The sequence below is a fragment of the Diplotaxodon limnothrissa genome, linkage group LG23 (assembly GCF_057381915.1).
Source record: "Diplotaxodon limnothrissa isolate DT_005_m linkage group LG23, D_limnothrissa_male_GT1.1, whole genome shotgun sequence".
Taxonomy (NCBI): Eukaryota; Metazoa; Chordata; class Actinopteri; order Cichliformes; family Cichlidae; genus Diplotaxodon; species Diplotaxodon limnothrissa.
In genome coordinates, this window is record NC_140617.1 from 34,025,835 (window position 1) to 34,053,234 (window position 27,400).

A 27,400-nucleotide genomic window follows, 5' to 3' on the forward strand; every position below is an offset into this window, starting at 1 on the left:
TTATACCGTCAAATTGTCCTGGAGAGACTCCGCCCTTTCCCCCGTTTTTACTAATTGGACACACCTGAGAGGAAAAAGAGGGTAATTTACAGAGTGCTCAGTGACACATAAGACTGGAGCTTGGCGTTCTAGGGGAAGAGGATACAGCACCAGCGACTAGGGACGCGGAGCGAACAGTCGGACGGCAGTAGTAACAAGAGCCCAGCTTGTGCACTGCGGGAGAGCAGAGGCGTCGAGACAGCTGGTGCCGATTTGCAGTTTTAAAGAAGCGGCGGGCGGAGTTGAGAGCTCTGCCCACCCGGGGTAAGTCTTCGACTTATCCCCTTTTTACGAATGAAAACTGCCTGAAAAGAATAGTGACTGCCGCTCCCTCCCTTTCTTCAGCGTACCGGGACGCGGAATGCGGGGAGGAAGGCGAGGACTCCGCTGGGTTTCCCTTTTACACCACTTCGCTGGATTTCTTAGCTCTTTGTGACTTTTATACCGTGGCGGATGCCACTGGACTTTTAATGTTGTGTTTTATTGATTTTTATTGTGCTACCCCTTGGCCAGGGTTGTTTTAATTCATTTTACATTTTTAACTATTTAAATATAATAAATTATATTTTAATTATACAGTTTTTTAAGCGTGTGCTTTCCCTTGGCGGCTCCACTGCTCTGTCCGTTTGGAGGAAGGTTTCCTTCCTTTAGAAAAAACACTGTGGAAATAGAATCACCTTCCCTCCGTTACATGTACAGTTTTTATGAACCATAGTCAAAGGAGCATGCAAAGAAAAGCGTCTGGACTTCTTTAAGTTGCTTGAAGACGTTTCACCTCTTATCCGAGAAGCTTCTTCAGTTCTAAGGTCAAATGGTGGAGAGTCCCAGATATAAACCTAGTGGGTGCATTTCAGACCCAGCAACACGCTCAGACAAAACCCGAAAGACAAAACGCCAAAACACAAACTTAACAATGTGGTGTATGCTGTACAGTGCAGCGAGGAATGCTCAGACCTCTTCATTGGAGAGACCAAACAGCCACTTCACAAGCGCATGGCACAACACAGAAGAGCCACCTCCACAGGACAAGACTCAGCAGTCCATCTGCATCTTAAGGATAAAGGACACTCTTTCGAGGATGCCAATGTTCACATTTTGGACAGAGAGGACAGATGGTTTGAAAGAGGAGTGAAAGAAGCCATCTATGTCCACTGTGAGCGACCATCCTTGAACAGAGGCGGGGGTTTACGACACCAACTCTCTGCCATCTATAATCCAGTTTTGAGATCCCTCCCCAGACGCCTTAACGCCCACTCACATCCTGGGCCATCTGACCTCAGGAATTCGCATGATAAGGTGGGGCCAGATTACACAATGAACTCACCCGAAACTCTGGCTGATTGGGACCCACACCCAGTTTCACACCTTGGCTCAGGCGATTAGAGGATCATCAGGGGGTCCTTTTGTCCCTCTGTGGGGGGAAACTCCCACTAGGTTTATATCTGGGACTCTCCACCATTTGACCTTAGAACTGAAGAAGCTTCTCGGATGAGAGGTGAAACGTCTTCAAGCAACTTAAAGAAGTCCAGACGCTTTTCTTTGCAAGCTCCTTTGACTACGATGACCTGGATGACTGAGAACCTTCACAGACATTTATGAACCATAACTCATCCTTAGGGGTGCTCATACACTTTGTCCAGTCTTGATCTGAATGATTTCAGATTTGAGATCATAGACTCTTAATGTGGTCATTTCAGTAACACTCCATAAATGCCTTAACTGAAAAAGAGATCTTGAAGGGAGCATACATTGTTCGAAATCCTATATATACATTTGAGAATTGATGTTGACTTTAAAGACGTGTAAGCTGTCAATTCGATAAGCACAGATGCTCCATCTCCTCTTTGATTTGGAGGATGGGTCATCCATGTCTCCCAAATGTTGATTTCAAATTTGAATTTGTGGGGATTATATCATTTTATATCATGTTAGTTCTTTTACATCTTTTTATTTAGCTTTGAGCAGTGCCGTTTGATTAAACATTTATTCCATTTATTAAACATACAGTTTCAATCATGTTATTACACACATTGCATTTGTACCTATGATAGAGTTGAGCATACAGTCTAATGAAGGTTAAAAGCATCGTTCAGCGCTATGTCTGAATTGATATATTGATGAAATGACTTGTATGCTGTGAATGAAGGCCTAACATGCTTACATAGACATTAAGTATAATTTCTAGGGTAAAGGTGAAAGACATCTTGCTTTGTCTCTGCTTAGCAACTAGTGATCTGGGGTCTACAGGAAACATCTGGAGGGGCCAGACAACCATATAGGGAAAAATGCTGTTGAACACGGAAACTTGTTGAACTGTCGTTAATTATAACCTATATATGTGATGTTTTGTCTGACGTGAGAAGGGGCGTTAACCCTGACATAATAAAACCATGCTGAAAGTATGTTTTGACGAAAGATCAGTGTTGACAATATAAAGCTGTGCATCTTTCCACACGTGTTTAATAAAATCATTGTTTTGACACACTTGGAGTCGTTTGTCTCACACCTCAATCATGAATCGGGACAAATTGAAGACAGGACAAAGACAAGCTGTGGAAAGGAGCCAGAGATTAATAACAACTAAAGATTAAATGTAGAGTGGTGTGTAAACAAATGGCGAGTAAAAAAGGTAAGTGAAGAAACACTCAGTGCATCATGTGATTCATGAAACCTCCACTCTACCCACTTAAGTTCTATACAGCTTAATCACTGACAAACTCATTACTTGGAATTTATATCATAATCACAGTCATAGACTTTTTCCTAAGATAGATCTCTTCCTCTTTTCCTCTCACCCATCTTAATCATGAAGCCACTTCCTCTGCAAACCACTAAGGCTTTCCTCTTTGCTTACTGTCACATCAGTCCAAATCTCACTGACACACTTGTAGAAACACTGGTGAACAAAGAAAGATTAGTGGTCATTTTGAGGCAGTGAAAAAGAATTGGTTAGATACTGAGGGATTTCACCTCTGGTCACAGAGCGTGGAGAAATCCAGGAGATTGGAAGGATTTCACAACACAGAAATATCCAAAATTACACAGCACTGAAAAATAATCTCTAGACACGCAGTGTAATTTTAGCAAAACACAGGCTTTCCCAAACAGTCACAAGTGTGCATCAAAACATATGTGGGAAAAAACTTTCCTTCTAAAGAAAGTGATTCACCATCTGTGTTAGTCAGATTCTCAGAGTGTTGGATGTTGTGTGGCTGGCTGTTCCAAAAGCTGGAGCGATAGGAATATTTCAACAAACAGGGATAAAGGTGAAAAGGAAACATTGAATAATAATGCTGAAGTCACTCAGACAAAAATAACTGTCCTCGGGGCTAATACAAAATCACAATCATTGTGCATGTGAAACAGACAGAAATAGGTTAGGGTTACACTTTATTCATGCTGCATGAGCGTGTTTATGTTCAGCTGCACGGAAGAATAAGAGTAAATAACTAACAATGTGAAGTAATGCTCTCCTTTAATCTGGTTTTCAATTATTCAAAAAAAATCACTAGGAATCATTACAAAAACAGTAAAAGGCAGTGATTTCTCTCAAATAACAACTTTTATTTCATTCAGACTGACCATCTTTAACTGTGTCATCAACCCCCAAAGGCCCATGCTGATCCTGAAATATGCGATCAGATAATTAAAACACATTTCACTGGGTGCCCTAAATGTGGCTGTGCTCAGATTTTAAGCGTTATCTTAGTTCAGTGAGATCTTTCACGCTCAAGGGGGATTTGCCCGTCATAATAAGGGCAGAGTTGAGCAATGAGGTGCATAATTGAACAGGTTGTTGAGAGGGGGAACAGGATTCATGTATTCTTGAAATCTAAAAAAGGTTAATTATGTCATTTTCCAGGCAACAGAAAGTGAAACATGCATCAGCATTGAGTTATGGTTGAGTGAGAGGTGGGCTGATACTCGTGTAATTCTGATCTTAGTCTTTTGAGAACCACATGCAAAAAGTATGTTTTAAACAACCAATAATATATATATTTTTTAATCTTAACAGCCAACTCTAAAAGTAAATAATATTAAAACTGCATTTCCTCTAATGGTCACTTGAGTCTGTTAAAATGTTCAACTTTAAGGGAGAAATTAACAAAATACGTTTTGGTCAGTGGGGCTATTTTTGCTCTTCATAACAACTGGGGACAAACTTTCCACTAAATACATTTACTATGCTAATAATTTACAGGCATAGATGGGAAAAAACGACTAATAGTATCTACAAAAGAATTTGTAGTTTGTAGCCGTATTTTGTGTTTATCCGGAGAGGGCACATCCAGGGCACATCTGGTTACAGAGTACAAAGTACAAAAAGTGTTTCTGCACTTTAATGATACAGACACATGGTGTTGTGAGTCTAGAGTTGATGCCAAAGACAACAGCAAGTGTCCACAGTGGACTAGGTCAGAGGTGTGTTTGTGTGTTGTGTTTAAAAAGTTGAGAGGGTGAGAAGTCAGCAGTCTAGACCAGTTATGTCCTGGGGAGAAGTAGTTGTTCTGCACAGAAGGAGATGAGTAACAAAGTTTCTAAGTACTCGTTTTAACTGTAAATAGCACAACATTCCTCACCAATGTCCGTTCTCTGGCAAACAAAATGGATGAGATACGGCTCTCCATCACTAACAACAGACGGATTATGGACTCAAATGTCATGTTTTTCACCAAAACATGGTTGAACAACAGCTGCCCGGACAATGCTATCGAGTTAGCAGGACGCCACACACACCGAGCCGACAGGCTAGCAGATGACTCCGGCAAGACCAGAGGTGGAGGTTTGTGCATTTATATTAACAATGCTTGGTGCATGAACTCCACTACTACTGAGAGTCACTGCTCCCCTAATGCGGAGTTTTTAATGGTCAAATGCAGACCTTATTACCTCCCCAGAGAACTCACTTCGATCATACTCACTGCCGTGTATATACCCCCCGACGCTAATGCTAGGTTGGCCATGAAAGAACTTTCTGCAGCCATTAACAAACACCAGAATAAACACCCCGAGGCTGCTTTTATTGTTGCTGGCGACTTCAACCACACCAACTTAAAGACAGTCCTCCCCAGATTCCACCAACATGTCTCCTGCCACACCAGAGGAGACAAGACTTTAGACATGTGTATTCCAACCTGGCTGGAGCCTACAAAGCCACATCCCTCCCCCACATTGGACAATCGGACCATCTCTCCCTGTTCCTCACACCTAGGTATTCACCACTCATCCAACGTGTGAAACCTGCTTTGAGGACAATTAAAGTGTGGCCAGAGGGGACAGACGCAGTGCTCCAGGACAGATTTAAAAACACAGACTGGAATATGTTCACCCACACAGACCTGGACCAGTACGCCTCATCTGTACTGGATTACATCTCCGAAACCACAGACAGTGTCACCACCCAGAAATGGATCACCATGTACCCCAACCAGAAGCCTTGGATGAACCGGGATGTTCATCTCCTCCTGAAGGCCCGCAACACCGCCTTTAGGTCAGGAGATGCACACGCCTACAGCACAGCCAGGGCTAATCTAAAGAAGGGCATCAAAAAAGCCAAACACCATTACAAAAAGAAGGTAGAAGAACACTTCTCCAACTCCAACCCCCGACGCATGTGGCAAGGACTCCAGACCATTACAGACTACAGGACCACCAAACCCTCCCCCGCATCCTCTGATGTCTCCTTCCTCAACGAGCTCAACAACTTTTATGCTCGTTTTGAGCGAGGGAACCCCACAACCACAACCGAAGCAGACGTGACGCCAGACCACCAACCTCTGACTCTCTCCCCCACCGATGTAGGAGCGGTGCTGAGCAGGATCAATTTCCACAAGGCTGCAGGTCCTGATGGCATCCCCGGGCGTGTTCTCAGAGCATGTTCTGGGGAGCTTGCAGGAGTGCTCACAGACATATTCAATCTGTCCTTGGCCCACGCTGTGGTACCGGCCTGCTTCAAATCCACCTCCATCGTCCCGATACCCAAATACTCCAACCCATCTTGCCTCAATGACTACCGCCCAGTAGCACTCACCCCCATCATCACTAAGTGCTTAGAGCAGCTGGTCCTAGCACACTTCAAATCCTGTCTCCCCCCACCCTGGACCCCCACCAATTCGCATACCGCCAGAACAGGAGCACAGAGGATGCAGTCTCCATCGCACTGCACTCTGTCCTCTCACACCTGGACAACAACAACACCTACGCCAGAATGCTGTTTATAGACTTCAGTTCAGCGTTCAATACAATCCACCCCTCACAACTCATCAGGAAACTGACAGACCTGGGCATCAGTTCCCTCATCTGCAAATGGTTACTGGACTTCCTGACCAACCGCCCCCAACATGTCCGGCTGGATAACCACTGCTCATCTACCATCACAATGAACACCGGTGTACCACAAGGCTGTGTGATGAGCCTTTCCTCTACTCCCTCTTCACCCACGACTGCAGACCTACTGATGGTTCCAACACCATCATTAAGTTTGCAGATGACACCACGGTGATTGGCCTCATCAGTGACAACGATGAGGCCGCCTACAGGGAGGAGGTGGATCGTCTGGCTGAGTGGTGCGACAGAAACAACCTGCTGCTTAACACCGAGAAGACCAAGGAGCTCATCGTGGACTACAGGAGGAATGCTGACCCACATCCACCCATCCACATTAAGGGGACGGCTGTGGAGCGTGTGAGCAGCTTCAAGTTCCTGGGAGTCCACATCTCCGAGGATCTCACCTGGACGACCAACTGCTCCAAGCTGGTCAAGAAGGCTCACCAGCGCCTCTTCTTCTTGAGGACTCTGAGGAAGAACCACCTGTCCTCAGACATCCTGGTGAACTTCTATCGTTGCACCATCGAGAGCATCCTGACCAACTGTATAACAGTCTGGTGCGGGAACTGCTCTGCCTCGGACCGGAAGGCGTTGCAGAGGGTCGTGAAAACTGCCCAGCGCATCGCCGGAGCACCACTTCCTGCCATAAAAGACATCTACAGGAAGCGGTGTCTGAAAAGGGCTGGGAAAATCATCAAAGACCCCAGTCACCCATCACATGGACTCTTCACCCTCCTGCCCTCTGGGAGGCGCTACAGGAGCCTCCGGACTAAGACCACCAGGTACCGGAACAGCTTCTTCCCCACAGCCGTCAGACTCCTGAACTCTGCCTCCTGACATCTGACCCACGTTAACACATGGACTGAACATACACACACCCACAATGGACAACTGTACCCTCAAACACACAATAATAACATGGACTGAACCACCACTCACAACCACTAGCACTTTATATAGCCTCTGTAGGAATTATATCTCACTTATCTTAACTGCACTATAGCTCTGTGTAAATAATCATTCTGTACATTTGATAATTTTTAATCCTACAACTGTTTACAACTTGCATAGTTCCCATTTCTGTATAACTGTATATCTCAGATTCTGTAAAGTTATTTATTTCATATTCTGTATAGTTTTTCATATTTATATCCTGTTCATTGCCTGTACATAGCTTGTACTCACTACAGCTTGTACATACTTATAGTTATAGAATATTCACAACATACTTCATACCGTGTACATTATAACACACCATAATAGCCCCATTTCTGTAATATACTCACATATCTATATTATTGCTAATATATATTGTAATATATCTATATCACTAAAGCACTTCTGGATGGATGCAAACTGCATTTCGTTGCCCTGTACCTGTGCATGTGCAATGACAATAAAGTTGAATTCTATTCTATTCTATTCTATTCTAACATGTAACTTAGACCGGACTCAAAAAGAGGAATGCAGTTACCTTTAAGGGAAACGTTGATTTTTAAAGGGCCACAATGAAACCCGCTGCAACCAGAGTGTTTTTTGAGAGGGATGAGTTAGTGAGACACTACCATAGATTTTACACTTGCATCGCACTACACACATGCATGCTGGTTAGTGCTGAGTAATTACCAAAGTCAAGCACAAACCACTTGAACTTGGAAGTTATGATACAGATAATTCCATTTAAAATGGTCCAAAATTCACTGACACAGTTAAAAGGCCCATTTTACTAAAATAGCAATGAAGGTTAAGCCTAGCAGTCAGTGTTCAGCAACAGCTTTTAGTCAGAGCAGCTAAACCCACAAATTTATGTCTTTACTTAAAAAAAAAAAATCACCCTCGTGAATGTTATGAAAGGCGAAATTAGCTACAGAGCCCAAGATTTATGTGTATCTTTTATCATAGTGTGTCACTTTAACCCCTTAAGTCCTTGAATATAAAATTACCATAAAATTCCTTTTTTTTAATGGAGAGTTTATGAACCATTAAAAATTCGTGAAAACAATAATTAAAATAATCAAAATAATTATTATTTTGATTTATGATTTCTGGAATGACATCTGGAATGTTTTTTTAAATGGTTAAAAATATATTGTGCAAGTTATTTAGGTTTCATCGGGGGAACAAATTCACACTGATGATGTACGAGTCTAAAAAACTCACAAATAACTCTATGTAGCGCAAATTATACATTAGGTATTATGGTCCTAACGGTCCAGATGCAACAAATCACTTTTCGGGCCAGCCTGAAGTTGTCACGGCAAGTGACACGAGCCCTGTGGGAATTAAAGGAGGATCCAAACGCAGGCACTTGTAAAGGTGTGAGGGTGGTTTATTAAACACAAAAATAAAAATGGACAAATGGCGAACGGAACAAAGACTAAACTATACTGAGAACAAACTGACTACAGAACACAAACCTGAACATGAACATGAACATGAATGAGAGTGAGCAGAAACAGATGGCGGTTGACAGCAGGGGAAACACACAGATGAAGCAGGGTGGATACACAGACGGACCAGCAACTACAAAGACAGAAGACGAGACTTAAATACACACAGAGAAACACAGGGAGATGACACACAGGTGGGGGACACAGCTGGGAGTAATCAACAAGACGAGACAAGAGGTAAAACTGAACACACTCACATGAGACGCAGACCTTCAGAATAAAACAGGAAATAAGAACACTACACAAAGACGCAGACCAGACACAGAACTAAACCCACACAAAATATGAGAACACAAACCCTGCGAACAAAACCCCAAACCAGAACCACAGTAATAAAATCTATCGTAAGTAATCAAAACACCAGAGAACCCCAAAATACTCCATAATGCAAAAATAAATAAACTCAGAATGCTGGGTCGAACCGACCCAGAACCGTGACACAAGTGGCTAATCAAGGAGTTGTGCTCTATTTTGCATATATTACACGGTCAGTTAAATAATACAGGTAAACAGTCTATCCAACATTGTAATCCTTATACTTTTAGATCAGACATTATTATTATTATCATAATCTTCAAGAAAATAATGAAAGAGTGAATATCTGAATATTGAATATAAGAAATGGGGAACATATATGCACAAAAAACAATAATAATGCTTAAAAAAACCCAGACTGCTGATTTATGTGAGATTTATAAAAACACTAAAGCAAACCTTTGGTTTCCACCTTTTGAGGTGGAAAAAAAAAAACAGCTGACGACTTCATTATTGTCTCGTATTACCTATTACACAACACTGTCCCAGAGCTGTTCTACAAGCTCCTCCCCCGTCTGCTCTTCCTGTGCTGCAGGTCTGAACATATTGAGATTCACTCTAATGTTTTTGCAATGCTACCTCCTCTCACCTGCTCTGCTTCACTGAGAGCCACACTTAGTCAGCTCTCCACTGTTCTGTCTGAGAGTTTATTCCAGCTGGATGAAAATGTCAAATGCTCCTTATGTCTCTAGCGCTGACTTTAGCCAGGACAAAAGTACAGACGCATTTGTGTCGGTTTATTATACACAAATATGTGTTATGTAAGAGTTGCTTAAATACCATAAAAATGCATTACTCTTGTATTCCGCGTGGCCTCTAGGACTGAACAACAGGACTGAAGTGATTTCAGAGGTTGTGATACCCTCCAGCTCCCACCCTATACGAATAACATCACTAAATGGAACAATAACAAGTTCCTACTTTGCAATTTTTTGGACTTGGCACACGTTTAATCACTTTCTCCTTGGATGTTAGGTCCAAGAAAGCTACAGTAATGGCATCAAAAACTGCAGTTCTTATGAACGGAAAAGTTCAGCGTATCCTGAACATTTGACTCAGTAACCTGTAACAGACTGTCAGTTTTTACAGTGTCCTCCAGAGTAAATAGACCAAGCATTGTCTAAGCAAAGGACGAGAGGCATGGGTGAGCCTACTCACCCACTTGGGCCTGCTGATCTTGGCCATCGTTTACAGGTCTCGAAGAGAGGCTACCACCAGTCTGTGAGACACAGAGAGCAGCAGGTCTATTTTCCGGGCCACGGTGTCCCTCAAAATATTTTACGTGTACTCGAACGTAATATGCTTTGGTGATCGCGCCACAAGACAAACACAACAAGCTGGAGCTGGAGAAGACAAACTTGCTGCCATAAGAGAGGTGTGGGACAAGATGTCCAAGAGGATGCCCGTCATGTACGATCCTAGTCCTGAGGTGATGGTGGACGAGCATGATTCTTTCCAAAGGTATAGTATGATTATAATAATAATAATAATACAAAACTCTCATGGTCCTGGTGAATGGCTACATTTTTCCACCGTTTCGCTGAGTCCACCTCTGGGCACACCCATCAACACACCTGTCATACTCACATGATTGTGATCTGGGATATTCAATCAGTAATATTTAAGACCAGCACACAAAACTATTCTTGGCTAATTCGTCTGCTAACCTACGCTAGTGTTAGGCCATCTTTGCTTCTTGGGATTTATCATATACTTGTAAACTTATATTCTTCTCCTTGTGTTCTAGCAGCTTCACAGATCCATCATACTCCACCTTCGCAGTTATTTTACTCATGAAGAAACACTCTCTTCCCGTCTGGACACTCACCCAGCCAACAGTGCCTCCCCCCAGGGACTCTACACCTGCTAGTCACGTAAGCCATAGGAAACCATTTGATACATCTCTTCCAGTCTAACCTCTCTCTCCCTCAGTTTCAGAGACCCTCATTCAAGTTTCACACGCTACATACGATTCCCATGAGTAGTTTTTTCTTGTGTTTATGAATAAAGTCTTCTTAACCCTGCTTTTTCTGTCTGAATCTGTGTTAATACACCTCAGTGCATGGAATCATACTTGTTATTAATCTCTGTCTCTCATCCACAGCATGTCTTTATCCTGTTTTCCTTCTCTCACCCCAACCGGTCGCGGCAGATGTAAATAAATCACCTGCTACACTGGACAGCATCTGTCTCCTGCCCTTCTTCAGCCACTTTGGCAAAGCTGTCTGGGAGTACATTAAAGTAGAAAGTAGATATTTGTTTAAAAATGTAGGGAGTAAAAGTAGAAGTTGTCAAGAAATGCTCGAGTGAAGTATAGATACCTGAAAATTCTACTTAAGTACAGTTCCCACCTCTGTAAGTGCTTCAAAATCTCTCTGTCATTGGCTTATATTTAAAAATAACATCTGAATAACAACATTTTAATATGCTTGGATTAAGTTAAATGAAATATTTTAACAAAGGTTAGAGGGCAGGACAGGAATTCTGATGTCTTAAAGTGGAGGAGTTGCTGAAACGCGTCCTGCATTTGTGGCAGATCTAACATTTCTCTCCAGTGTGGGTACGATGATGATGCTTCAAAGCTGATGAGTGACTTAAACGCTTGTTACACTCATGACAGGAGTAGGGCTTTTCCCCAGTGTGGGTACGATGATGATGCTTCAAATGTCATAATCGATTGAATATTTTCCCACACAGCTCACAGAGGAATAGTTTTCTGTCATCTTGCCTGGGAAGGTCCAGCTGCCCTTCCATAACATCTACCGTGTTCTGATTGTGAGGTCTTTTTGGGGTTGCAGGTAGGGCTGGGCGATATATCGAGTTTTTTAAAAATATCGATATATTTTCATACGAGATATAAGATGTGGCAATATCGTTTATATCGATATAGTCTATGTTACGTTATAATTATACTTGTGGAGCCGCAGGTTTGCCTCTCTTTCGTCCACTTTTGTCTCTACGCAACGTTACTCTGCCTCGCCTCTCCTTCACTGAACACAACTCCGCCTCCCCCATAGCTTCACCTGCAGGCAATGACAAGATGAAAGCGGAAAATCTCCGTTAGCGAGTTACCGCGGATGGCCCCGTGCGTGGGGCTGGACGGCGTCAACGTGTTAGCGAGCTAACCACGCTAACGAGCTAACCGCGCTAACGACATGCAGCCCGGAGGGGCTGCACGGCCTAAAATCCTTTCATTTTCTCAAAACTCGACAGTGCGCCTTATGTATGAATTCTGGTTGTGCTTACTGACCGCGAACCGATTTTATGTGGTACACAGCGCTCAGCAATCTGTCAAAAAATGTTTTAATATGACTTTGCTAAGCTACGGAGCTGCACGGCGTGATGTCGGAGGATTACGGCTACCGGGGAGGAGCCTCGCGGAGTGATACGTACTGTGTGTGTATAAGGACCACAAATGGCACCTGTTCAGAGACGTGGTGCAGCTGTGAAATCTGTCTCTTTGTTATTATGCTCAGCGTCTATTAGTTTACATTTTGACTGCACAATTGTGAGCTTTTTGTTATGCACAAAAACAACATTTTCTTTTATTTATGGACCATGATTATTTAATAAATGCTGATAATTTATTTTTGAGTAATTTCTTCATGTACATCTATGCTGTATGTAAATAAAAGTGCCCGTGTGACATCTGGGACACAGTGTGACTTAGAACTCTCTTTTTGTTCTTAACTTATGGCTTTAAAAAAAAAAATCGAGATATATATCTTATATCGCCATCCAGCTAAAAAATATCGAGATATGAATTTTGGGTCATATCGCCCAGCCCTAGTTGCAGGTCTGTATCTAAAGAGAAAGAAGAGATGGACAGAGTAACAACAATCTACAACCATATTTGATTTGATATTGATATTTGATATTTGAGTTGTCATGAAGAAAGTGGAAATGGGAAATGTCAGAAGAGTTGTCGTGTGCTTCTTTCATGAACTCCTCCTGTCAGGTGCGTCAGGAAAAAAAGTGTGTAGTCAGAAGATGTTTTGATGATGTTCAGAAAAAAGAAAGCCTCCCTTAATATCAATTAGGTGTCACACTAGGCATCAAGTTTATCTATCAGCAGTATGTTCCCCCCTTGTCAGCATGCTCATTAACACAACAATAATTTTTAATATTAATTGCTTCGTTTTGCCCATCCCATTCTATAATTGGAGTGAGCAGGGAAACTCAATTTTAGTGAAAGTTAAGTAAAAATATATCCTGGTTGTACCTGTAATGCCAAATATGCTAAATTAACCGTTCCCCTGGCCCTTTTGCTCTGTGATAAATCGCTTCTGTGCAGCAGAGTTTGGCTCACATGTTCTGGCCTGTTGATTGGCACTTCAGGGTTAGGGCATCTTTACAGGATTCTCCTATAGGTTTCTATTCAGCATGTGTCAGGTTAAAGTGACTTACAGTGGGGCAAAAAAGTATTTAGTCAGCCACCGACTGTGCAAGTTCCCCCACTTAAAATGGTGACAGAGGTCAGTAATTTGCACCAGAGGTACACTTCAACTGTGAGAGACAGAATGTGAAAAAAAAATCCATGAATTCACATGGTAGGATTTTTAAAGAATTTATTCGTAAATCAGGGTGGAAAATAAGTATTTGGTCACCTCAAACAAGGAAAATCTCTGGCTCTCACAGACCTGTAACGTCTTCTGTAAGAAGCTTTTCTGTCCCCCACTCGTTACCTGTATGAATGGCACCTGTTTGAACTCATCATCTGTATAAAAGACACCTGTCCACAGCCTCAAACAGTCAGACTCCAAACTCCGCCATGGCCAAGACCAAAGAGCTTTCGAAGGACACCAGGAAAAGTATTGTAGACCTGCACCAGACTGGGAAGAGTGAATCTACAATAGGCAAGCAGCTTGGTGTGAAAAAATCAACTGTGGGAGCAATCATCAGAAAATGGAAGACATACAAGACCACTGATAATCTCCCTCGATCTGGGGCTCCACGCAAGATCTCATCCCGTGGGGTCAAAATGATCATGAGAACGGTGAGCAAAGATCCCAGAACCACACGGGGGGACCTGGTGAATGACCTGCAGAGAGCTGGGACCAAAGTAACAAAGGTCACCATCAGTAACACACTACAACGGCAGGGAATCAAATCCCGCAGTGCCAGACGTGTTCCGCTGCTGAAGCCAGTGCATGTCCAGGCCCGTCTGAAGTTTGCCAGAGAGCACATGGATGATACAGCAGAGGATTGGGAGAATGTCATGTGGTCAGATGAAACCAAAGTAGAACTTTTTGGTATAAACTCAACTCGTCGTGTTTGGAGGAAGAAGAATACTGAGTTGCATCCCAAGAACACCATACCTACTGTGAAGCATGGGGGTGGAAACATCATGCTATGGGGCTGTTTTTCTGCCAAGGGGACAGGACGACTGATCCGTGTTAAGGACAGAATGAATGGGGCCATGTATCGTGAGATTTTGAGCCAAAACCTCCTTCCATCAGTGAGAACTTTGAAGATGAAACGAGGCTGGGTCTTCCAACATGACAATGATCCAAAACACACCGCCCGGGCAACAAAGGAGTGGCTCCGTAAGAAGCATTTGAAAGTCCTGGAGTGGCCTAGCCGGTCTCCAGACCTCAACCCCATAGAAAATCTGTGGCGGGAGTTGAAAGTCCGTGTTGCTCGGCGACAGCCCCAAAACATCACTGCTCTCGAGAAGATCTGCATGGAAGAATGGGCCAAAATACCAGCTACTGTGTGTGCAAACCTGGTAAAGACCTATAGTAAACGTTTGACCTCTGTTATTGCCAACAAAGGTTATGTTACAAAGTATTGAGTTGTATTTTTGTTATTGACCAAATACTTATTTTCCACCCTGATTTACGAATAAATTCTTTACAAATCCTACCATGTGGATTCATGGATTTTTTTTTTCACATTCTGTCTTTCACAGTTGAAGTGTACCTCTGGTGCAAATTACTGACCTCTGTCATCATTTTAGGTGGGGGAACTTGCACAATCGGTGGCTGACTAAATACTTTTTTGCCCCACTGTACCTCTGCCACTGTCAGCATTTGGCTGCTGGTGTTAGCCTGCTCCACAAATTCCTCCATCAGTTAATCACATCTGACAAACATAAAGATAATAAGTTAGAGAAAATGATCCAAATACTGCCTTAAAAACAACACTGATGTTAAGACTTCTCATCCAAACACAAATGAATCACCACATATTTACCTTAAAATTTTAGCTTGAGAGTAAGATGAAATACTTTTAAGTAGTGTCACAGCGAAGCAGACTGTGTGGATTTGACTACTCTACTCAAATCTAGGGGGAGAAATGTTCGAACCGCTGTGAAATTTCCGGAGGCTACAAGTTCTGTTTTCAAGTCAGCTGAAAGGGAGGGGGTTAATGTTTCTAAGCCAGCCTTTAGCTATGTACTTTTCAGCAGGGGCACAGGCAGTTGGTAGGGACAGAAATTACAGGCTGTAACTTAGGCTCTCTGAAGGAAGAGGCTGTCTGTTCCCCAAGGACATTTAAGGAGTCAAGTTGCACCTCTCTAAAATCTATTAAGACTGTGGCTCTTACCAGGGACTGTTCTGTGTCCCAGTTGAATGTTTCTGAGGTTGCCCACTCTGCTAAGGCTGTATGCCCAGACCCAGTTGGCAATATTGGGCATTTTGAGACCCTTCCTGAGCTTCTCTCTCCTCCTGTTTCTGCTCCTAGGGTAGCTCGGGCCCAGCGTTCCCCTCCACCCGTTTCAGTTCCTCGGGTGGGAGGGGTTGGTGTTCAGCTGGTGCCGGCACCCGTTCCTGTGTCAGCTGGAGGCTCAGGTGAGCCCTTCCAGCAGTTTTTCTCGTGTTCAGAAGGCTCAGGAGGATTAGCTCAGTCACCATCACAACCACCATCACTACAACCTTTATGGCAGTTCCCAGCTCAGGTTCCAGTGTCCCCTGCCCAGCAGCCACCTGTAGCACAGTTTCCAGTGTTTCCTGCTCAGCAGCCGCCTGTACCCCAGTCACCAACTCCACCACCACCACTTTCACCTCAAGTTCAGTCACCCATAGGGGAGAACCCAGCCAGCCTCAAGTTTTGTCAGCTGGAGGGTCCGAGGAGCTCGTCCAGCCTCATGCCACGTCTGCTGGAGGGTCCGAGGAGCCCGTCCAGCCTCATGCCACGTCTGCTGGAGGGTCCGAGGAGCCCACCCAGCACCACGCCTCGTTAGCTGAGGGTCCTGGAGGACCCAGCCAGCACATCCTCACATCTGCTGACGATCCGGGGAAGTCTGTTCAGCCGTCACCTGCTGAATCATCCCCTGTGACTTCTACATCATCGCCTGCAGCATCATCGCCTGCAGCATCATCGCCTGCAGCATTCACATCATCGCCTGCAGCATCGCCGCCGTCAGGTTCCGCAGCCGTCCCGCTGCCATCAGGTCCAGCCTCTGTGCCTTCATCCACGCCTGGTCCAGCCTCTGCGCCTTCATCCACGCCTGGCCCAGCCTCCGTGACGCCGCTTTCGTCTGGCCCAGCCTCCGTGACGCCGCCTTCGTGCGGCCCAGCTCCGCCTTCGTCTGGCCCAGCTCTGCCTTCGTCTGGTCCTGCCTCGTCTGGTCCTGCGGTTGCCACACCGCCGTCAGAGCCAGCTCGACCCGTTTCGCCGCGCCTCTGCTGGCCGTTTTCCGGGCCTCTAAGTTGGCATCATGGCCTTCGGGGACGGCCTCCGGAAAGAGTTCGTTGCCGCCACTGGCATCGCGGCCGACCTCCGGACCTGCTCAGTTGCCGCCACTGCCACCCGCATGGCCGGCCACCTGATTTGTTTTGTCTGCGCCGCCATTGCACAGTCGGCCCCCAGAACTGTTTCCCCATCATGACCATTGCCGTCTACATGGTCGACCTCCTGAACTTTTTCGTGGACTCGTGTTGAGATCCGCTCTGGTTTTGTTTGGATCATTTCTGTATTCTTGGACTTTTGGTTTCTTGGACTGTTTCTAGGTCTCCAGTGTTTTTTGGTTTTTGACCTGTTTCCCTGATGTCCAGTGTTTGTGTTGCACTGTTTTTCTTGTGTTTATGAACTACTCTGGACTCATGCTCCTTGTTTTCTGTTTTCTCACTTTTTTATAACAGAGATCTTTTAGCTCAGGGTTCATACGCCTTTCTCAGGGTCAAATTCAAGCACTTTCAAGGTCCCTTTTCAAGCTTTTCCAGCACCCCCCCCCCCCGCCAAAAAAAAAGAATGCATGTTTCAATTCGCATCACCTCAGTATGACCATGTGAAAATTTAAATAAATCATCCTAGGTGAACTTAAACACCTTTGTTCCCCTTTTGTTAAGACATAGAAAAACGCACCACACAAAAATACTGCAAAAGGAAACGGTCGCCTTATATACATCGTGTATAAACTCAAAATGCACATTTCACTTAAAAATTAAGATGTGAAAATGTGAACAGATCAACTTGTTAGAGATATTCTTCTCTTGTTGGGAAAAAACAAAAAAGAAATAAGTAAGTCTTCTCATCAGATATTTATGGAAGCCCGTTTCCGCCACTAAAAAAAAAAAAAAAGGATCCATAACTCAAAATTTCGAGTTATTTTCTCGAAATTTCGAGTTATTATCTCGAAATTTCGACATATTAACTCAAAATTTTGAGAAAAGCAACTCGAAATTTCGAGTTAGCGCTGCCAATCAGTAATCTACGTGAATGACGTCATTTCCATGTTACCCGGAAGCTGAAGCCCTCAGCTACAAATGCTACAGCTAAGCTACTGGTATTACATCCAGTCGTGAATGCACAGATTGCTGAGTGTTTTCAGCCTGGCTTCACAAATGATGAAATCCCTGTGTTATTAGCTGAATCACATGGTGTTACTATCAGCAAACATACTTTAATTTGTTGGGATCCGTTTTTGAGTGCGCGGTCCTGCGCCATATGCTTCCGGGTAACAAGAAAGCGACCTCATTCACGTATATTTTTGATTGGCAGAGCTAACTCGAAATTTCGAGTTATGGATACTAGCTTTTTTTTTTTTTTTAGTGGCGGAAACGGGCTTCCATAGATATTGATGCTTCTTTCCCGTGTGACAAAAAAATAGGAGACATGTTTGTCTGTCATTTTTTGGTTTTTTAAATTAATTCCCAATAAAACTGTTTTATTGCTACATTGCTGTCTGTATTATTGCTGAAGTCCTAAATGATCACCTTTAAAGTGTTTGTGCTAATAACATCATGTACACTCAGACAGGAGAACAGCACTGATTGGGAGAGGCTTTGAACAGATCACATAGTTAAATTCAACATATAAGACATTAAGAATGCACAAGCATCTACTTAAAATCTATTGAATTTATCATTTGTGATATTATTATGTACAATTCCAATGTATTTTGTTCATCTCCCTTAAATAAACAGGCAGCCTTAAACTATGAAATATTCATATACACATACACATATAAATGTGTCTACTCTCTCAGTGGCTGATAGTGCCCCACAGGCCTCAGTGTGAGCTTGAAGACATTTATAATGTTTAAGTAGTTTAATGTGTCGGTGCTGACGATAAACAGATTTTGAATGAAAGCTGGGGAACTTCGGTAGCACAGAAACAAGTGGCTATTTTTTGTGACCATATGGATCTGTCCCTCATATTACCATTATTTCACCCAAAGGCACCAAGTTAATACTCAAAAAAGCTGCAGTAATACACACAAATATAAACAATACTTGGGGACAACTTTGCTTTTAGCCTCTAACCCTCTGGGGTCCAGGGTATAATTTTTGACTACTTTTGATTTGGCCTCTATATTTCACCTTTAAAAACTGTTTATCTTGCTGTTACGGCCCTAGCAGGGCCTCCTCCTGAAGGTGTCTGTGTGGGCGTGTCCCACTACCTCTTCTGCCTGAGGTGCCACCTTTCCCTTTTGTGCAGCTGACTCTCGTCAGTAGTTAAGGAGATTTAAGCCCAGGGAAAGGTGAGCTCTGGGCCAGAGTGCCATTAGTGTGGTTACAGCTAGTGAGCTGTGTTTTTTGTGGTTTTCAGCTAGTGAGCTAGTCTGTGTTTGCAGCTTGTGAGCTGCACTCTTTTTGACTTACTTTGTGCTTTATTGACCAACGCCTGAGTTTTGTTTGTTTTCTTAAATGGTGATAGCGGCTTGTCCGTCTCTTTTAGTTAGTATAAATTGAAACTTTAATACAACTCTTTAATTTAACCCTTTTGCCTCCTTGACTCCTTTTTCTAACCTGGTCACATTTGTTACTCCCCCCCCCCCCCCCCCCCCGCCTTGACCCCTCAGGGGAATGTAACACTTGCCAATCTGTTATTTTCTCATTTTGACATACTGTATAAGCACAATTTATCTAAATTCAGACAAATTTTAAATTCTGACTAGAAAGTGATATTTTTGACTGTAAAAACCACAAGCATGTTTAACAAATCATAGAAAAAAAGTCGCTAAGGGGGTCTAAAAACTCGCTAAATATAGCGACAAAGTCGCTAAGTTGGCAACACTGATGTTAGCGCACTCATCCCTGACTGTCCGAGGGAGGGGCAGGGTCACACATTGAAACAGACAGCAGCGCAAGGCAGCACAGGCGGGGAAATTTTGCTTTTACATTTTGCGACTCATTTTATTTCTGATAAGAAAACTATTCAATCAGATAGTTATTTGTGGTGAATGAAATACAGTTACACATTCAAGCAGTTTTAAGCACCACATCTGAAATTCAAGCACTTTTCAAACCTTGAAAAGACAACATTATAAGTCAAGCATTTTCAAGGATTTTCAAGGATTTCAAGCACCCGTACGAACCCTGTTCGCTGCTGTGCACCATTACAAAGCCGCACAGAGGCCAAGGTGTGAGGATTGGAAGATTATAGAGAAAGTGGAAATGTGAGCCTACACTAGAATAAAGCAATACATAGCATGTTGGATGACAACACTGGAAGTTCTCAGGAAGTAAAAAGGGGAAAGCGGTTCAGACTACAACTGACAGAGGAGCTCCAAGGACAACGTCTTTACTTTGGTCACCTTGGCAGAGAAACTCCTCAGATGAAAACTGGCACAGGGGAAATAACGCTGACCGAAGTGCTGAGCATGAAATAAGAAAAAACATAAATACTAAAAATAAAAATACAATAAGGGTAAACAATAAAGAACACAATATCAAAAAGACAATAAAATGAAAATAAAATTAACATTTTAAAAATATTGATTGAGGAGGCCTAAATTGTAATGGCAATGCGTTCCACAATTTGGGAGCTTCCAATTAGTGATGGAATTTCCGCTCTTTTTAGAGAACCGGCTCGGCTCACTAAAAAGAGCGGGCTCTTTTGGCTCCCAACCGGCTCTTCAGGTTGTTTTGTTGCTTTAATTGATTTATTATTAACAACAATATAAAATTATGCACAAAAAAAACGTGGTTTTATTTATATATGTTTATATATAAATATATAAGGTGTCCCCTAGAGACAAAGCACGTACAAACTCCAAAAAGCACGTATAAATTCCAAAACACATACAAACTCCAAAGCATGTACAAACTCCAAAACACATTTCTAGCGTTAACTGAACTTCCCAAACAGAGCTACCTGGATCACTTAAATTACACAATTGAAAGCATATGTGTATTGTTTGTGTATTTATACACAAGCACTCATATATATTCAAATAATTTAAAAAAAAGTTCATTTACCTGTTACTACGACACAACAAATCCGGTCGTTGGTACTTCCTGGCTTGTGTAGCCACTAGGTAACAAAAGCTCAACACTGCCCCTAGCATCCAGGAGCACTTCTGTTGTGTTTTGTACGTGCTTCGGAGTTTGTACGTGCTTTGGAGTTTGTACGTGCTTCGGGGTTTGTACATGCTTCAGAGTTCGTATGTGTTTTGAAGTTTGTACGTGCTTTGTCTCTAGGGGCCACCGTAAATATACTTTTATTTATTCACTCCACATAAAATGTAATAAATAAATCATATAATACAAAAACCAACTATTCACATTTAAACTTGTAACTATTTAAAATTTTCAGCAAACCACAACACAATTAAATATCTTTAATATCTCTCTTCCAGCGCAAAGCACAAGGCTGGTGTGCAGTGGTGTGTCTAGAAAATTTTTGTTGGGGGGGTTCAGGTAGGGGCACAGATTTGGAGAAGGGTGGCAGATGTAATTGGCAGATAACGTTAAAAAAAAATTCTACCAACCGTTAACCATAATTCAATAACTCTATATACCTAATAACTGAATGCGCTTTTAACTTTTATTAGAATAAGATTTTCACTCAACATTTTTGAACATTAAAATACAAACATTTTTAACATACAATTGGCAAGATGGCGGCGCGCACAGACGCAGCGGCCCGGAGCTCCTACACTTTTGCACTTTTGGTGGTACTGTGTATTATTTCACACAGTCTGGGGTTACTTCAATACAACAGAGATGATCTACTACAACTAAGCCGTGGAGATCTTCAACTAACATCCGAGTATCTCATCCCCCCGGAGATCGTTAAGCAACCCCCGGGGCTACCCGCAACAGCAAGCCGCAGGAGGAGACGTTGCGAGCGGAGGCAGAAGAGAGGCAAGCGGGGAGGCCTGTGGGCACGGCTAAAGACTAGTCCGTTTAAACCACCACTCCCGATCATATTCCTCTCCAACGCCCGTTCAATCCGTTACAAACTGGATGAAATACGACTGCAGATCGCCACTCGACGGACTTTTAATAACTGTTCGTGCATGATTTTCACTGAAACCTGGCTGGACAGCGCCATTCCCGATGCGGCTATCGATCTAGCAGGCCGCACCGCCTATCGAGCCGACAGGTCTGCGGACTCGGGTAAGAAGACTGGCGGGGGGCTGTGCATCTATATTAACAACCTTTGGTGCACGAACGTCACGGTAACGGAAAAACTGTGCAGTACAGAGGTAGAACTGTTGGTGTTAAAGTGCCGTCCATTCTATCTCCCTCGGGAATTTTCTGCCGTTTACATCTGCGCTGTTTACATTCCACCAGATGCTAATGCTAAGCTAGCGTTAGCACAATTGAGCAGCAGCATCAATAACAGCCTGGTAGCACACCCGGACAGTGTCTTTATTGCGGCTGGGGATTTTAACCACGCGGACCTGAAATCTGTACTTCACAATTTCCACCGTAATGTGAAGTGTGCTACCAGAGGAGATAGAACGTTGGACCAGGTGTACACCAACATGGCGAATGCGTACAGAGCCCAGGCTTATCCCCACCTGGGTCTGTCAGACCATCTCTCCCTTCTGCTACACCCAATATACACACAAAAGATCAAGAGCACTGGGATTACAACCAAAACCGTGAGAACATGGCCGCAGGATGCTATTCCGATGCTTCAGGACTGTTTCCACTGCACAGACTGGGATGTATTCAAGGTGCAGGACACTGACAATCGTGTCGCATTGGACAGTTACACCTCCACTGTCTTGGACTACATCTGTTTCTGTGTGGACAATGTAACAACTTGGAAACGATTCCGTGTGTTCCCTAATAATCCACCCTGGATGACACACGGAGTTCAACAACTTATTCGAACAAGGAACAACGCTTTCAAATCCGGGGACCAGGAGGCATACAGTGCTGCCAGGGCCAACCTGAGAAGAGGCATCAAGACTGCCAAGCAGCAGCACAGGAGGCGTATCGAGGCCAGGTTTGAGAACAACACAAACCCAAGGCAGGTCTGGGAGGGCATCAGGGCTATCACGGACTACAAAAGAAGAACACCATCACCCTCAGCCGACAGTTCTACTCTGGCTGAGGATCTAAATCTCTTTTATGCCCGTTTTGACAGGGAGAACACCGACCCTGTCCTGTCCCCTCTCCCCTCAACCGACCCTGCTCCGGTCCTGAGCACTCATGAGCTGAGGCGTGTGTTCCGGAGCATTAACACCAGGAAGGCGGCCGGGCCGGATGGAGTGCTGGGCCGGGTGCTAAAAGACTGTGCTGCCGACCTGGCGGACGTCTTCACCTCTATATATAACACCTCGTTGTCCTGTTCACTGGTACCATCCTGTTTCAAAGCAGCAACCATCGTTCCCATCCCAAAACAGTCAAATGTCACATGTCTGAACGATTTCAGACCTGTGGCACTCACCCCCATTCCCGCCAAATGCCTGGAGAGACTGGTCATTAAACACATCAGAGCTGCTTTTCCACCATCCCTGGACTCGCACCAGTTTGCATACAGGGAGAACCGGTCAACCGAGGATGCGATCGCCACAGTGCTGCACACATTACTGAAGCACTTGGAACACAGGAACACCTATGCACGGCTCCTCTTTGTAGACTACAGCTCGGCTTTTAATACCATCCGGCCATACAAACTCCGTCCCAAACTCCACCAACTGGGACTTAACTCCTCTCTGTGCAACTGGATTGTGGACTTCCTCACTAACCGTAGACAGAGTGTCAGAGTGGGTAAGAACACCTCTTCCACCCTTGTGGTCAACACCGGTGCCCCTCAGGGGTGTGTTCTGAGCCCTCTGCTATACACTCTCTTCACCCATGACTGTATTTCCTCCTGCGCGTCCAATCTCATTGTTAAGTTTGCAGATGACACTACAGTGCTCGGACTTATATCCAACAATGATGAGACAAACTATAGGACAGAGGTGCAACAACTAGAGTCATGGTGCCACGACAATAACTTGGTCTTAAACACCAAAAAGACCAAGGAGATCATTGTAGATTTCCGGAAGAGGGGTCATAACAACCATCTGCCTCTCTTCATTGGCAGTGAGGCGGTGGAGAGGGTGAGCAGTTTTAAATTCTTGGGGGTAACTGTGACCGAGGACCTGTCCTGGGGCAACCATATCACCTCAGTTGTACGGAAGGCCCAACAGCGCCTCTACTACCTGAGGAGACTGCGGAGCGCACACATTCCCAGATCTCTGATGTTGAACTTCTACAACTGTGCCATCAGCAGCGTTCTGACGTATGGATTTCTAGTGTGGTTCCCCAGCTGCACCAAGGCCGATCAGCAAGCACTCCAGCGGGTGGTGAAAGAAGCTGGCAGAATTATTGGAACAAGTCTGCCAGAGATCAGTAATATCTTCCCCACTCGCTGTCTGAGGAGGGTGCACAGTATCCTGCGGGACCAACATCACCCTGCGCGCCACCTTTTCCATCTGCTGCCCTCAGGGAGAAGGTACAGGTCTATACAGGCCAGAACATCCAGACTGGCCAACAGCCTGTATCCACAGGCTGTGAGGCTCCTGAACTCTCTGCCCCCCTCTCACGGACAATAACCATATCCAACTTCTTAATAGCAATGAACTGGTCTGCATTGGTGCATCATATCTTTATTCTCTTCCCCCTCCTGCCCCCCCCCCCCCCTTTCTTAAATAGATAACTATCATATCTGATATCATATCTCACAGTACAATAATATTGAATGGGTTGCATTGTTGTATTTTGTCATGTTTCTCAGGTCTTTGTCTGAATTTCTACGAACATTATTGCTAAGGATTGTCTTATTGCATTGGAGTCACACTGGGTTAAATATGTACACTTGGGTTTTAAGGGGTATTTATTATTTTCTTCTTTTTTTTGGGTTGTATGGAAGCCCCAAACGCAATTTCATTGTTCTTGACAATGACAATAAATAAATAAATACTAATACTAAATACAAATTAGCCAATGCAATGCAAAACTTCTCAAAAAAAGAACATAATCTTCACACAAGCTGGTGTTTAAATGTGAAACAGGAAAAACAAATGAAAAGACTAACATTTGAATTAAACCTGAAAGCAAGTAAATACTTTCTATGCCTTCTTTTGATAATGTTTTAAGTATAAATTGTACACGAATAAACCTCTTGAACTTTTAATAAGACTGTTACATGTTAAGAAGACAAGAAATACAAAAACATTTGTAAACAGCAGCACTTGTAGTTGCAAAATATTTATGTTTTGAAAAGAGAATATTATCAATGACTTAGAATAGGTGGATCCGCCTGTTACGGTGACGGGTGGCAAAGTCATCCAGGCTTAATGATCTCGCCCTTTTCCTCTCAATACTCAAAACTCCAATATTGCTATGCCTCTCATCAGTCATAGTTGTTCGTAGATGATTTTTTTATAAGCTTTAGCACTGAAAAGCTACGTTCACAAGTAGCACTGCTGACAGGTAAGGCTAAAGCTATTCGACATAAACGAAAAAGCTGTTGAAACACCTCTTTGTAAGGCTCTAGGAAGGTAGTAAACTCCAAAACACTGGAGAGTTCATTCCCACACCCTGCTCTCCTTTGAACAACCTTTCTAGCTTGATACAGCTCATGTTTGAGGTCTTCAATTACACAGTCATACAGACCAGCCAAGCTTAAAACTATTTCCTCTGACAAAAAGCTCTTATTCTTGGGGTTTAGTGCCTGTATACCCCTCATAATATCACAATTGGTCCTGTTGAAGCGCTTCTCCATCTCTGCATGTACATGGTCAAGAATGGGGTAAAATACTTTCCTCTTAAACTTACACCTGTGTTGCCCGATTGAAGAATCTACAAAATAACCCTTAAGCCTAAGGCTCTCTCTCTGCACCTTCTCTAACTGTCTCAGAGGCAACAGTACACTGTTCTGCAATATCCATTGCGTCTTGCCACAGCTCATCAAAACAGGATTCACTTCTATATTGGTCCAAGGTGTCTTGAAGTGCATGGATTAGGTCTACAGCCTTTGCTAGATCAAGAGATGGAGACTGAAGTACATCAGAAAGCAACTTAATTTCCCCTAGAATTTTTCTAAATGTGGATAAATTGCCAATAAATGTGAGGTCAATTTGTGCCAACAGACCCCGTGCCTCCACTGATCTGTCACCACTGTTCTCTAAATGTATCTCATGCAGTACTCTTAATATAGCTGGTAATCTGTCCATTACAGTTTTGCATGCACTATAACGACATGCCCACCTGGTATCACTGAGTCTCTGAAGCTCTCTTGGAGCATCTGGATAAATGTCTTTTTGAACTGTGATCCATTTTTGGTGAACATATGAACCTGACATATAGACATACAATTTCTGCAACAATAAAAAAAAGCAGTCAGCTTCAGGGATAACAAGGTTAAGGCAATGTGCATTGCAATGTACATAAAATGCATGTTTTGCCTCTGTTTTGATCCTGGCTGCAACACCCCTGCATTTCCCTGCCATTATTGACGCCCCATCATATCCTTGGCCTACAAGATTGGATCGATATTCAAGGCCATGCCTTTCCAGACACTGTATGATGTTTTGGGTGAGCCCTGCCGCATCTAGCTGACTTGGTCTCTGGAACTCTAAAAAACTCTCTTGAACAGCCCCATTGTAGTAATACCTTAGTACTAATGACAGTTGATCTGTTTCCTTTAGGTCTTTTGTTTCATCTACAATCACAGAGAAGTACTCACTCTCCTTCACTTCTCTGATAATGTCTTCACGTACCATCTCTGACAGACATTCCATTACTTCATTCTGAATGGTGTTACTGGTATATTTTGCATTTTCTGCAGCTTTAGTTTTTTTTATGCAATCAGTGGATTATGCTTAGAAATAAGTTCCATTATCTCTAAAAAGTTTCTTTTGTTTTGTGATTGTCAGAGATTTACAGTTAACAAACAGTCAGGTGAATAAACAACAATGAGACACTTGTGTAGGTTAACGTGCTGCACGGGTGAAAAGCTCAGAGCAAATCACACCGAACTGCAGTATTCGTTTATTTTTATAGGTTACATCGTCAATATGCAAATATAATCACATTTCCTGTCACGCATGGCCTGATGTCTGTCTGCATGCAAGCTGTGTGTGTGTCACAGAGTATGTGTGTTGCAGGTCAATTTCTAAGAATAATATAATGCAAGTCAACTTCTGCAGATATGTATTTCTGTGCTGGTCTCTTGTCAGTGTCACAGGGTCAGCTTCCTGTTTCTACAGAAAACTGTGTCTGGTGAAATATGTGTAACATAACTTTTGAAGCATAAGCAAATAAAACAATAAAAACTCCCTAACAGTGATGTATCTGTCTCAAGATGCCCCCTTTGGGAGAGGTTTTGCATAGCTGTAAGGAGAAGTACTTCAGCAACAGTTTTGATATATATGCGATTTTCCTCTACTTTTTTTTATATGCCTTGTCAAAGCATCACGCACAAAATGTCAAAATGTTGTTCTTATGTTCACTCCAAATAGGGGTGGGCGATATAAACGATATACGATAGAAATTTGGCCAACGATAGAGATTTTGACTATACCGCTTTATCCGATCCGATAGCACATGTTGATGATGTCATCAAGCTGCGCCTGTTTTGGTCGAAAGCATAGT

The 27,400-nt window shown here is 43.4% G+C and overlaps 1 pseudogene; it reads right to left on the reverse strand.

Annotated features, from left to right (window-relative positions):
• Window positions 1-27,194, reverse strand: LOC146608574 (zinc finger MYM-type protein 1-like; annotated as a pseudogene).
• Window positions 27,195-27,400: the final 206 nt, after the last annotated feature.